Source organism: Oncorhynchus keta, chromosome 1 (assembly GCF_023373465.1).
Source record: "Oncorhynchus keta strain PuntledgeMale-10-30-2019 chromosome 1, Oket_V2, whole genome shotgun sequence".
Classification (NCBI taxonomy): Eukaryota; Metazoa; Chordata; class Actinopteri; order Salmoniformes; family Salmonidae; genus Oncorhynchus; species Oncorhynchus keta.
Window position 1 is genome coordinate 61072557 of NC_068421.1, and position 13827 is coordinate 61086383.

Genomic DNA, 13827 nt, shown 5'->3' on the forward strand with positions numbered 1-13827 from the left:
TGATACAGTGATAAATGTACATGCAAAGAGAAAACAACAAGATGCACAAGAACTCACTACTGTAATGGTCCAGGTTACAAAGTGGCTCAGTGACTCATGTTTGCATCTCAATGTGAAAAAAACTGTTTACATGTTCTTCACAAAGAGGGCAACAGATGCTACTGAGCCAGATGTCTATGTGTCAGGGGAGAAGCTCCAGGTGGTATCTGATTTTAAGTACCTTGGCATCATACTTGATTCCAACCTCTCTTTTAAAAAGCATGTGAAAAAGGTCATTCAAATTCAACCTAGCTAATTTCCGATTTATACGAAATTGTTTGACTACAGAGGTAGCAAAACTATACTTCAAATCTATGATACTCCCCCACTTAACATACTGCTTGACTAGTTGTGCCCAAGCTTGCTGTACAACATTAAAACCTATTCAGTCTGTCTACAAACAGGCTCTCAAAGTGCTTGATAGGAAGCCCAATAGCCATCATCACTGTTACATCCTCAGAAAGCATGAGCTCCAGAGTTGGGAAAATCTTGTGCAATACACTGACGCATGTCTTGTATTCAAGATCCTAAATGGCCTGGCTCCCCCTCCACTATTTTTGTTAAACAGAAAACCCAAACATATGGCAGCAGATCCACAAGGTCTGCCATGAGAGGTTAGTGTATAGTGTAGTTCCCTTACGGAAAAGCACCTTTAGTAAATCCGCTTTCTCTGTGAGAGCTTCCCATGTCTGGAATACACTGCCATCAGACACACACAACTGCACCACATATCACACTTTCACAAAATGCATGAAGACATGGCTAAAGGTCAATCAGATGTGTGAACATAATCCCTGGCTGTGTATTGCTGCTTTCCATGTCTGTTGTCTGTAGCTTGTGAGGTGTGGAAACACTTTGTTGCTTTTATGAATTTTGTCTTTCTTTTTGTTCTGTCTGTATGCTATGTCTTGCTTGTCCTATGTTGCTCTGCGTGTGCTCAATGGTTGTCTATATTGTAATTGTTTTTAATAACCTGCCCAGGGACTGCGGTTGAAAATTAGCCGGCTGGCTCAAACCGTCACTTTTACTGAAACGTTTATTAATGTGCACTGTCCCAGTCAAAATAAAATAAACTTAAACAGTCGTGGGTGTACAGGAGGGGACTGAGGACACTGAGGATCAGTGTGGAGGTAATATTGCCTACCTTCACCACCTGGAGGCGGCCCGTCAGGAAGTCCAGAACCCAGTTGCATAGGTAGGAGTTCGGTTTAGGGACTATGAGCTCAGAGGGCGCTATGGTATTGAAAGCCGAGCTGTAGTCGATGAACAGCATCCTCGCATATGCATTCCTCTTGTCCCTTTGGGTAAGGAGATTGGGCAGTGCAATAGGCGATTTGGAGAGGGTTGAGTGTGTCGGGGAGGCAGAAGGTGATGTAGATTTTTACTAGCTATTTTGATGCACTTCATGATGACTGAAGTGAGTGCTACAGGTCGGTAGTCATTCAGTCCTGTTAGATGGAGATGATCGTGGACATCTTGAAGCAGGTGGGGGATAAGCTAGAGCTAGAGAGAGCTAGCTGGTCAGCACTTGCTCAGAGTGCGACTGGGGATGCCGTCTGGGCCGGCAGTCTTGCGAGGGGTGACTTTGAATGACCTCCGTTTGTATGTCCTCCGTTGAGACTGTACGCACTTAGCCCTTGTCGTCCTCAGGCACTCCTCGGCAGCTCGACGTTGTCTTGCTCGAAGCGTGAGAAAAAGGTGTATAGCTGATCCGGTAGGGCCACGTGGTGTCACCGACGTGACTGGCTTTTTGTAATCCATGATCATTAGAAACCCTTGCCACATATGCCTCGTATCCGACCTGCTAAATTGCTCCTTCACTTTGTCCTATACTTGTGTCGTTCTAGCTTTTAGAGCTGCCTAAGTCATATTTGTACTGTTTAACCATATAACTTGTTCCTGGTCACCTTGTGTTTGTTAAGAAGCATTGCCTTCAGTCTCCCATCAAGGCTGCCATTAATCCTCATTTGTATGCATTTTTTGTTTTTATGAATCCGGTGATTTGAGTTGGTGTAATCATTGATGGTATTCTCAGATGGCCTTATATCCGTTTTGAAAAGACGTGTAACAGTGGTCCAGTATAGAATCTCTGTGTTGGACAGTCAATGTTCTGATAGTAATTTGGGAGCACGGTAAATTGCTTTTGCTAAAGTCCCCCACCACAATGAACACTGGTGCTAGGTACGTGGTCTCCAGTTTGTTCAGTGTCCAAGGAAGATCTTTGAGACTATTTTTGGTGTTGGCTTGGGGCGGGATACACATAGCTGTGGCGATAATCTCTGAAAACACTTGGAAGGTAAAAATGGGTGACATTTGATGACCAAGTATTCCAAGTCAGGAGAGCAGAATCTCACAAGTTCCTGTACGTTCCCCCCGTTGTGCCACTTGTTAGTGTTCATAAAGCAGAGTCCTCCACCTTAGTTCTTGCCAGCGAGAGCCCTCTTCCTATCTGCTCGATGAATTGTAAAGACCACGTTGTGTATAATCTGTTTGGATGTTGAAGGAAAGCCATGGCTCAGAAGGAGAAAGTTATACTCCAAACGCGATTTAGCCAAGTTTAAATGAAAAGGGTGAATCAGGTACTTGACTGATGGACTTCCCAGCTAGCAATGAGGAATCGGCCCAGAGGTGGACCTCTTCTGGGGGCCCAGAATCTAAATGAATGACCTCCCAGAATCGGCCCATGTACATCGGGCCGTTTCCATCTACTGGAATTAAGCCAACTTTGCCGGCATCTTACCAGATCCCCCCTCCCTCCCCCCCAGAAGCGGCCTGATAGAAATGGAAATAAATGTATACAAAGTTACCCGATTTAGTCATTTTAAATATGACTATTATACCCATCCACAAAAAAACATGTGTCGGAGGAAACGCCATACACCTGGTGACCATGTCAGTGTGCATGTTCCTGGCCTGCCACAAGAGTCACTACAGCGCGATGGGACAAGAACATCCTGGCCGGCCAAACCCTCCCCTAACTTGGACGACGCTGGGCCAATTGCGCGTCGCCTCATGGGTCTCCCGGTCGCGGCTGGCAAGGGTCTCAAACCAGCATCTGTAGCAACGCAGTTGGAAAAATAAATGAAATGTTAATAATATAAAGCAGCCTGTGTAATCATCTTCCAGAGTAGCTGCAATCCAACCGAGCCCCAAGTATTACACTTGGGCCAGATAACTCACACCGGAATCGGCCTGAGCTCAATGCCCACACCCTAGCCATAAGTAATACTGCCGAAGGCGCCCCAGACTCGGGCCACATGACGTTGGCCAAGTCTGCCTCTCAGCCGAGTGCCCCGACTCTCAGCCAGAATCTGCCCAGATCCACTGTGCTAGCTGGGTTCAATCTAAAAAACATTACTCAGCTAAGGATACTTCAACTGGTGACTATCCAGGAGAATAAAGAAAACTGAGCATTCTGTTTCTGTGTTAAATATGAGATTAATTAACGGGACTAATAAACAATAGGCTTACCTTTCGGCATGAATCGCCTTCATCAGAGCATTGAGTAGAAAAGGGTGGGGGAGTGTCCCACTCATGTCAATTAAACATGTAAGTAGTAGTAGCAACTAAACAGCTTATTCATACATGGTGATTACATTTTGTGAATTTGATTTGAAATATGCTTTCTTGTCATGTAGATACACTAAATATTATATTTTTATGTCCAGAAAAATACTATATTTTTTTTTAACTTCCTTAAAATACATATTTTCAACATCTGGCAAATACAAACTTTTCATTCAGAACTGATAATGGACATAATTTCTGGTAAAAGATGTAATTTGACTAGTTTACTGGGAAAGATAGCCTGTCTCAGGTCACTTTTTATATGAGAATCGCACACAAATGTTTGGGTTTTACAGAGATATTTCTCTTTTTGCTGTAGCCTCACCAAATTGGCTAAATGATGAGTCAACAACATAATGTTGGTATGAGTTGACAGGATATGAGCTTTTCACTGGACAGTTACATTAAATTACCGAGAATATTCTGTCCCTTTTGCAACCTTGCTCCACATCTCGCAGATACCCCCACCCCCCTATCCTTTCAGCATACACGCCTCCACAACATTTGGAGTAGGTTAATTTAGGCATATAATAGGTTTAAGTGTATGCTAAAGTTTAGGTTAAATTAAGCAACCCATTGGTTACTGTTTTTAAATGTGGTTAATGCATTGAGATCGGTGAACTTCATGAGTACAAATAAGGCAAATGAATCCGGTAATGGTATTGTAGTTTTGCAACATTGTGCTGAATTAACCTGATTTTGTACCAATGAAATAGGCAGGGACAGGATAACTGTTTTTACAGTACTGTTTCCATTTGTATTGATTATATAATATTAGATATTAACTTTGTTTTAGCTTCAAAATGTTATTGTACTTTCCTGTGTGACTTGCCAATGCTTTTGTCATACACCTCTCCTTTCTCTCTTATCTTGCAGGTTGTGGTAAATTAAGTCATTTTACACTAGGTTGAATAAGATGTTTATCCTATAGTTGTCTCCCCTTTCCACTAATTAATATTTTCCTCACTAGGTGGCAGGGTTGTACCAGTGGCCATGCCAATCTCTCATGGAACAGATTGAGTTGCTGAAATGCATCATCCTCTTGTGATATGTAACATTAATTGGTGAAAAGCAGAGCTTCCATATGATGTGTGAAATGGTTGAATGAATGACATGGATGCTTTCTATTAGGATATTAATTGGTATCATCTGAAGAGTGTAATAAGCCATTAAAATGAACAGTTTTGTGTCATTAATGACAGTATGTTTATCTCTGGATTGGGATCTGTTATAGTTCCATCGGGAAGATTAAGGCTTGGATCAGATTGAAATGTGACAGACGTCACGTCTACAGACAGTAGAGCAAATGGAATTAAAACCATGTGGGAAAACATGCTGCAATGTGTACAGTAACTGCTCTGAGAACATGCTGCAATGTGTACAGTAACTGCTCTGAGAAAACATGCTGCAATGTGTACAGTAACTGCTCTGAGAAAACATGCTGCAATGTGTACAGTAACTGCTCTGAGAACATGCTGCAATGTGTACAGTAACTGCTCTGAGAAAACATACTGCAATATATACAGTAACTGCTCTGAGAACATGCTGCAATGTGTACAGTAACTGCTCTGAGAAAACATGCTGCAATGTATACAGCAACTGCTCTGAGAAAACATGCTGCAATGTGTACAGTAACTGCTCTGAGAAAACATGCTGCAATGTATACAGTAACTGCTCTGAGAAAACATGCTGCAATGTGTACAGTAACTGCTCTAAGAAAACATGCTGCAATGTACAGTAACTGTACAGTAACTGCTCTGAGAAAACATGCTGCAATGTGTACAGTAACTGCTCTGAGAAAACATACTGCAATGTGTACAGTAACTGCTCTGAGAACATACTGCAATGTGTACAGTAACTGCTCTGAGAACATGCTGCAATGTGTACAGTAACTGCTCTGAGAACATGCTGCAATGTGTACAGTAACTGCTCTGAGAACATGCTGCAATGTGTACAGTAACTGCTCTGAGAAAACATGCTGCAATGTGTACAGTAACTGCTCTGAGAAAACATACTGCAATGTGTACAGTAACTGCTCTGAGAAAACATACTGCAATGTGTACAGTAACTGCTCTGAGAAAACATACTGCAATGTGTACAGTAACTGCTCTGAGAAAACATACTGCAATGTGTACAGTAACTGCTCTGAGAAAACATGCTGCAATGTGTACAGTAACTGCTCTGAGAAAACATGCTGCAATGTGTACAGTAACTGCTCTGAGAAAACATGCTGCAATGTGTACAGTAACTGCTCTGAGAAAACATGCTGCAATGTGTACAGTAACTGCTCTGAGAAAACATACTGCAATGTGTACAGTAACTGCTCTGAGAAAACATGCTGCAATGTGTACAGTAACTGCTCTGAGAAAACATGCTGCAATGTGTACAGTAACTGCTCTGAGAAAACATGCTGCAATGTGTACAGTAACTGCTCTGAGAAAACATGCTGCAATGTGTACAGTAACTGCTCTGAGAAAACATGCTGCAATGTGTACAGTAACTGCTCTGAGAAAACATGCTGCAATGTATACAGTAACTGCTCTGAGAACATCCTAGTGGGCAAAACGATGTCAGTCTTATTCTGGTTGTATTTTTAGGGACCAAAATATTATATATTTTTCTGACCACCATATAACCAGTTGGTCATCATTCTTACCACTATATTATGTAGCCTACTGGTTAATATTTCATTACCTGGTAATGACTACAGCTTATTACCTACGCTTCATAACTCTTACTGTACATACTCACCACACCGATCGTGTTGCAAAATAAATATACACTTTATTCAATGATTGCACCCACACTCCTCGCATGCGCCAACGAGTGTCTGCATATCCAGGTGCTAAAATAGTACTTGGTTCTGCAAGTCCTGCCTCGCCCGTCTCCTCAGTTTTTTTTAGGAGCGTATACCCACGTGCCATCTCCTCCTTGGTTTTTAGGAGCATACACCCACGTGGGTGATTGAAACTATTTTCTCTCATTATCACAGGCATGGTGAGTCAGAAGGACACCATTGTTGTGTCCTTAGGCGCCACAGGGTAGTATGCTGACAACTTACACCTACTCTCCTTTACACCTTCTCAGTTCTGTCTCACACTTCACTCAGAGTCTGGGTAGCACAGTCAGCATCATCCCCCGTGTGGGTCCCCTTGAATACTTCTGTGATAGGTCAGATCTGCATTGAAGAGAATCAGCACATTCAAATTTTGAGATTTGAGATTTTAAGAAATCTAAACGACATTGCTGAATAAAAAATGTTGCACTCAGCTGGCTAAAAGTATTTCCATGGTACTAGTTGAAGAGGTTTGCGGCAGTTATAGCTTAGAGTTGTCTTTAAAAAATACCAACTTGCTCATGTACAGTGCATTTGGAAAGTATTCAGACCCCTTCTCTCTTTATGTAGTGTTGTGGTGTCTCTCTTGTTGTGATGTGTGTTTTGTCCTATTAATATATTCTTTATTCCCCTGTCCCCGCAGAAGGCCTTTTGGTAGGCCATCATTGTAAATACACATTTTTCCCTCATCAACCTACACAAAATACCCCATAATGACAAAGCAAAAACACGTTTTTAGAAATTTTAGCAAATGTATTAAAGATAACACAGAAAACCCTTATTTACATAAGTATTTTACCCCTTTTTGTCCCCAATTTCGTGGTATCCAATTGGTAGTTGCCTTGTCTCATGGCTGCAACTACCCTATGAACTCGGGAGAGGCGAAGGTCGAGAGCCATGCGTCCTCCAAAACACAACCCAAACAAGCCGCACTGCTTCTTGACACAATGCCCATTTAACCCGGGAAGCCAGCCGCACCAATGTGTCAGAGGAATCACCGTACACCTGGCGACCGTGTCAGCGTGCACTCCGTCCAGCCCGCTACAGGAGTCACTAGTGCACGATGGGACAAAGACATCGCTGCCGGCCAAACCCTCAACTAATCCGGACGACGCTGGGCCAATTGTGCGTTGCCCCATGTGTCTACTGGTCGTGGCCCGGCTGCGACAGAGCCTGAACCCAGAATCTCTAGTGAGACAGCTAGCTAGACCACTGCGCCACTCGGGAGACCTAACCAAAACATTTCTGCAGCATTGAAGGTTCCCAAGTACACAGTGGCCCCCATCATTCTTAAATGGAAGAAGTTTGGAACCACCAAGACTCTTCCTAGATCTTGCCGCATGGTCAAACTGAGCAATCGGGGGAGAAGGGCCTTGGTCAGGGAGGTGACCAAGAACCAGATGGTCATTCTGACAAAGCTCCAGAGTTCCTCTGTGGGGATGAGAGAACCTTCAGTAAAAGTGCACATGACAACCTGCTTGTAGTTTGCCAAAAGGCCTCTCAGACCATGAGAATCAAGATTCTCTGGTCTGATGAAACCAAGATTGAACTCCTTGGCCTGAATGCCAAGCGTCACATCTGGAGGAAACCTGGCACCATCCCTACGGTGAAGAAAGGTGGTGGTAGCATCTTGCTGTGGGAATGTTTTTCAGCTGTCAGGATAGAGGGAAAGATGAACGGAGCAAAGTACAGAGAGATCCTTAATGAAAACCTGCTCTGGAATGCTCAGGACCTCAGACTGGGGCAAAGGTTCACCTTCCAACAGCACAACGACCTTAAGCAGACAGCCAAGACAACGCAGGAGTGGCTTTGGGACATGTTTCTGAATCTTCTTGAGTTGCTCAGCCAGAGCCTGGTCTTGAACCCGATCAAACATCTCTGGAGAGACCTGAAAATAGTTGTGCAGCAATGCTCTCTATTCAACCTGACAGAGCTTGAGAGGATCTGCAGAGAAGAATGGGAGAAACTCAACAAATACAGGTGTTCCAAGCTTGTAGCGTCATAACCAAAATGACTCAAGACCGTAATCCCTGCCATAGGTCCTTCAGAAAAGTACTGAGTAAAGGATCTGAATACTTATGTAAATGTGATTTCAGTTTTTGTGTGTTTATTTGACATTTGCAAAAATGTCTAAAAACATGTTTTTGCTTTGGCATAATGGGGTATTGTGTGTAGATTGATTTAATCAATTTTAGAATAAGGGTGTAATGTAACAAAATATGGAAAAAGTCAAGGTGTCTGAATACATTCCGAATGCACTGTACATACTTTGTGTCGTCCTCCACCATGGCAGTTAGGGGCATTTGAGATCTTTCCTGAGAGCCCGCAACACATCAACCTCCTGAGTTTTGTGGCTTTCATGACACTTGCTGTAAGCATAAAAAGAGAAGAAAATAAATTAACGATTGGCATAATGTGGGCTTGCAGGACACGACAGAAGAGTAACGTACAATAAAATACCTCTAACAGTCAAAATCTACAAAAAATGTCTCATTGTCTATGTTAAATGCCTTGTGAGAATTTGTCGAGAGTGGGGAAACCGCCACTACCATCCGTCCGATTGGCCAACGTGCAATCATTGGAAAATAAACTGGATGATCTACAATCAAGACTATCCTTCTAACAGGGCATTCAAAACTGTAATATCTTATGTTTCACTGAGTTATGGCTGAGTTATAATAATATAGACATGGCTGGGTTTTCCGTGCATCGGCAGGATAGAGCAGCTACGTCTGGTAAAATGAGGGGCTGGGTGTGTGTCTATTTGTCAATAATAGCTGGTGCGCGATGTCTAATATTAAAGAGCTCTCGAGGTATTGCTTGCCTGAGGTAGAGTACCGCATGATAAGCTGTAGGGATTCATCCAATGGCATTGAGGAGTATACCACCTCAGTCACCGGCTTCATCAATTAGTGCATCGACGACGTCGTCCCCACAGTGACTGTACGGATATATCCCAACCAGAAGCCATGGATTACAGGCAACATCCGCACCGAGCTAAAGGCTAGAACTGCCGCTTTCAAGGAATGGGACACTAATCCGGATGCTTATAAGAAATCCCGCTATGCCCTCAGACTAACCATCAAACAGGCAAAGCATCAATACAGGACTAAGATTGAATCGTCGGATGTGGCAGGGCTTGCAAACTATTATGGACTACAAAGGGAAATTCAGCCGCGAGCTGCCCAGTGACGCGAGCCTAACAGATGATCTAAATGTCTTTTATGCTAACTTCGAGGAAAGCGACACTGAAGCATGCATGAGAGCACCAGCTGTTCCGGACGACTGTGTGATCACGCTCTCCACAGCCGTTGTGAGCAAGATCTTTAACCTGTCTGGGAACGGGGTTCTGCTCGCTAACAGCCAATGAAATGGCAGGACGCCAAATACAAATCAACAGAAATCTCATAATTCAAATTTCTCAAAACATACAAGTATTAGGCACCATTTTAAAGATAAAATTCTCGTTAATCCAGCCACAGTGTCTGATTTCAAAAATGCTTTACAGCGAAAGCTCCACAAATGATTATGTTAGGTCACCACCAAGTCACAGAAAAACCCAGCCATTTTTCCAGCCAAAGAGAGGAGTCACAAAAAGCACAAATAGCGATAAAATTGATCACTAACTGTTGATCTTCATCAGATGACACTCATAGGACTTCATGTTACACAATACATGTATGTTTTGTTCGATAAAGTGCATATTTATATCCCAAAATCTCATTTTACATTGGCGTGTTATGTTCAGTAGTTCTAAAACATGCAGTGATTTTGCAGAGAGCCACATCAATTCACAGAAATACTCCTTATAAATGTTGGTGAAAATTCAAGTGTTATGCATGGAACTTTAGATAAACTTCTATGCAACCGCTGTGTCAGATTTCAAAAAAACTTTACGGAAAAAGCATACCATGCAATAATCTGAGTACGGAGCTCAGAGCCCAAACCAGCCAAAATAAATATCCGCCATGTTGCGCAGTCAACATTAGTCAGAAATAGCATTATAAATATTCACTTACCTTTGATGATCTTCATCAGAATGCACTCCCAGGAATCCCAGTTCCACAATAAATGTTTGATTTGTTCGATAAAGTTCATCATTTATGTCCATATACCTCCTTTTGTTAGGGTGTTTGGTAAACAAATCGAAATGCGCGTGCACCTTCCAGTGGAAAAGTCAGACGAAAATTCCAAAAATGTATATTACTGGTCATAGAAACATATCAAACTATGTATAGAATCAATCTTTAGGATGTTTTTATCATAAATGTTCAATAATGTTCCAACCGGAGAATTCCATTGTCTGTAGAAAAGCAATGGAACGAGAGCTACCTCTCATGTGAATGTGCGTGACTGAGCTTGTGACTGCTGGCAGACCTCTGACTCATTCCCCTCTCATTCAGCCCCCCTTCATAGTAGAAGCATCAAACAATGTTCTAAAGACGGTTGACATCTAGTGGAAGCCTTAGGAAGTGCAACATAACCAATATCCCACTGTATCTCTAATAGGGGCTGAGTTTAAAAACCACAAACCTCAGATTTCTCACTTTGGATTTTTTCTCAGGTTTTTGCCTGCCATATGAGTTCTGTTATACTCACAGACATCATTCAAACAGTTTTAGAAACTTCAGAGTGTTTACTATCCAATACGAATAATAATATGCATATATTAGCATCTGGGACTGAGTAGGAGGCAGTTTACTATGGGCATGCTTTTCATCCAAAAGTGAAAATGCTGCCCCCTAGCCCAAACAGGTTAAACAGGTCAACATTCACAAGGATGCGGGACTAGACTGATTACCAGGACGTGTACTCAAAGCATGCATGGACCAACTTGCAAGTGTCTTCACTGACATTTTCAACCTCTCCCTGACGAGTCTGTAATACCTCCATGTTTCAAGCAGACCAACATAGTCCCTGTGCCCAATAAAGCGAAGGTAACCTACCTAAATGACTACAGACCATATCACTCACGTCGTTAGCCATGAAGTGCTTCCAAAGGCTGGTCATGGCTCACATCCTGTCCGTACGGTCATCATCCTGGAAACCCTAGACCCACTCCAATCCGCATACTGCCCCAACAGATCCACAGACAATGAAATCTTTGAGAAACAGATGCCTAACAAGTCCTCAACTGGCAGCTTTATTAAATAGTACCCGCAAAACACCAGTCTCAACATCAACAGTAATGAGGCGACTCTGGGATGCTGGCTGTGAACAGGCTCGGATGGTTGTCGCCCTGGATGATCTTTTTGGCTTTCTTGTGACATCGGGTGCTGTAGGTGTCATGGAGGGCAGGTAGTTTGCAAACTGTGCAAACTGCACCACCCTTTGGAGAGCCTTGCGGTTGAGGGCGGTGCAATTGCCGTACCAAGCTGTGATACAGCCCGACAGGATGCTCTCAATTGTGCATCTGTAAATGTTTGTCAGGGTTTTGGGTGACAAGCCAACTTTCTTCAGCCTCCTGAGGTTGGAGAGGCGCTGTTGTGCCTTCTTACCAACACCATCATTAAGTTTGCTTATGACACAACAGTGGTAGGCGTGATCATATAGGGAGGAGACCTGGCAGTCCCTCAGTGTGAGCAAGACAAAGGAGCTGATTATGGGCTACAGGAAAAGGATGGCCGAACAGGCCCCCATTAACATTGATGGGGCTGTAATGGAACGGGTCGAGAGTTTGAAGTTCCTTGGTGCCCACATCACCAACAAACTATCATGGTCCAAACACAACAAGACAGTCATGAAGAGCTCATCAAAAGGCATTACAGTTTCCTCCACGACAAGTTTGTCAGGAGGCTTTGGAAACTGAGTGTTTAGAAATAGATGATGATGAAGCTCCAACGTTTTAATCATTCTGATCATGGGTTTTATTTCGAAAATACTAACTATTTTGTTTTGTATTCCTCTGTTTTTGAGGACTAGGTCTACCAATATCTACATATTTAAAATAAAAAATATTCAGTATATTAATTTTGAAGGGGAGCATAAAAAGGGTGCATGACGAAAGCCCCCGAAGCTACTTGCTTGATGAGGTGTTACAAATTACTGTACATCTTAACGTGTCTAATACATACGGTTCTGAACAAACTGAGTAAAAACTCAAACGGACAACTAGAAAAAGGTCAAACCAAGTTTATTCACCCACGGGGTCATACAGCTGCTTGATTACTCAAGCACATATATTTATAACCTTCTAATAGGCATGGTCAACTCCTTACACATCTAGACAACCAATACCTCTCTGTTGCTAGGTAGCAATTTAATTGGTTCCTCTCACTGGTCTAGTCACAGCCCTGCCTGTTACTAAAACCTTCGTGGGCGTGGAAGGGTATGTGTCAGATAGTACTGCAGTAGGAGAGACATTGTGGTGGGCCTCTAGGGCCCGCCTCCCAGAGGTTCCTTCTCACTTCATCTGTTGATTTGACCTCAAGACGCATTCCTCACTCCATAGTTCCGCATCCTGGCCTGCTTTATCAGAGACTAATAATTGCCTTTCACCTCTCTCCTCAGAAACATGGAACAGAATATGAAGCTTCTACTCTCAGTAACTTTCCATATTCCTACTTTCCATCCTTCTCACGTCCAAACTCCTTCCACACCACTCTGTACCACAAACTTATGGAACAGATTCACACGTTAGAAAATGTTTGCATTTCCAAAAGTCAAATAGGCCTATATCTATACCTTATTGGTGAGGTTAAGAATGAAAAGTTCCTTAATGATCTTCTTAATGAAGGAAAAGGTCCAAAACTGTTCCTGTCTTGCGTGGTATGTTAATGAACTGTATTTCCACTGAAGTTGATCTACACGTACAACTTATTTTCTACCCTTTTTAGTGCTTCTCAAAAATAAAATGTCAAGCAAAGTAGATTTGCAGGGTGAGCGAAAAAAGCACTCACAACAGTGTCCCATATAGTGTGTTCTCCGCCACAATGGCAACAATTTGGTTCCTCAACATGAATGTGGCATTTATTTTGTTTGCAGCCAGACGGAACCCTTTCTCCTGTATTGGAGCAGCAGATTATCCTCTGTTTGTTTTGTCAACCTCACACAACCTCGTAGATACGTATCTGAGCAACAGGGTTGTTGGAGTTTCTCACAAGCTTCTTTACCTTGTAGAGGTACAGTTGAAGTCGGAAGTTTACATACACTTAGGTTGGAGTCATTAAAACTCGTTTTTCAACCACTCCACAAATTTCTTGTTAATTAACTAACTACAGTTTTGGCAAAAATAGTTTACACGAAGATTATTTAACTTATAATTGTAACGGTTTTCCTCCTCTTCTGAGGAGGAGTATGAAGGATCGGACCAATATGCAGCGTGGTATGTATTCGTCATTTTATTCAATAGCACTGAGCACTAAAAATACAAAGTAACAAAAAGA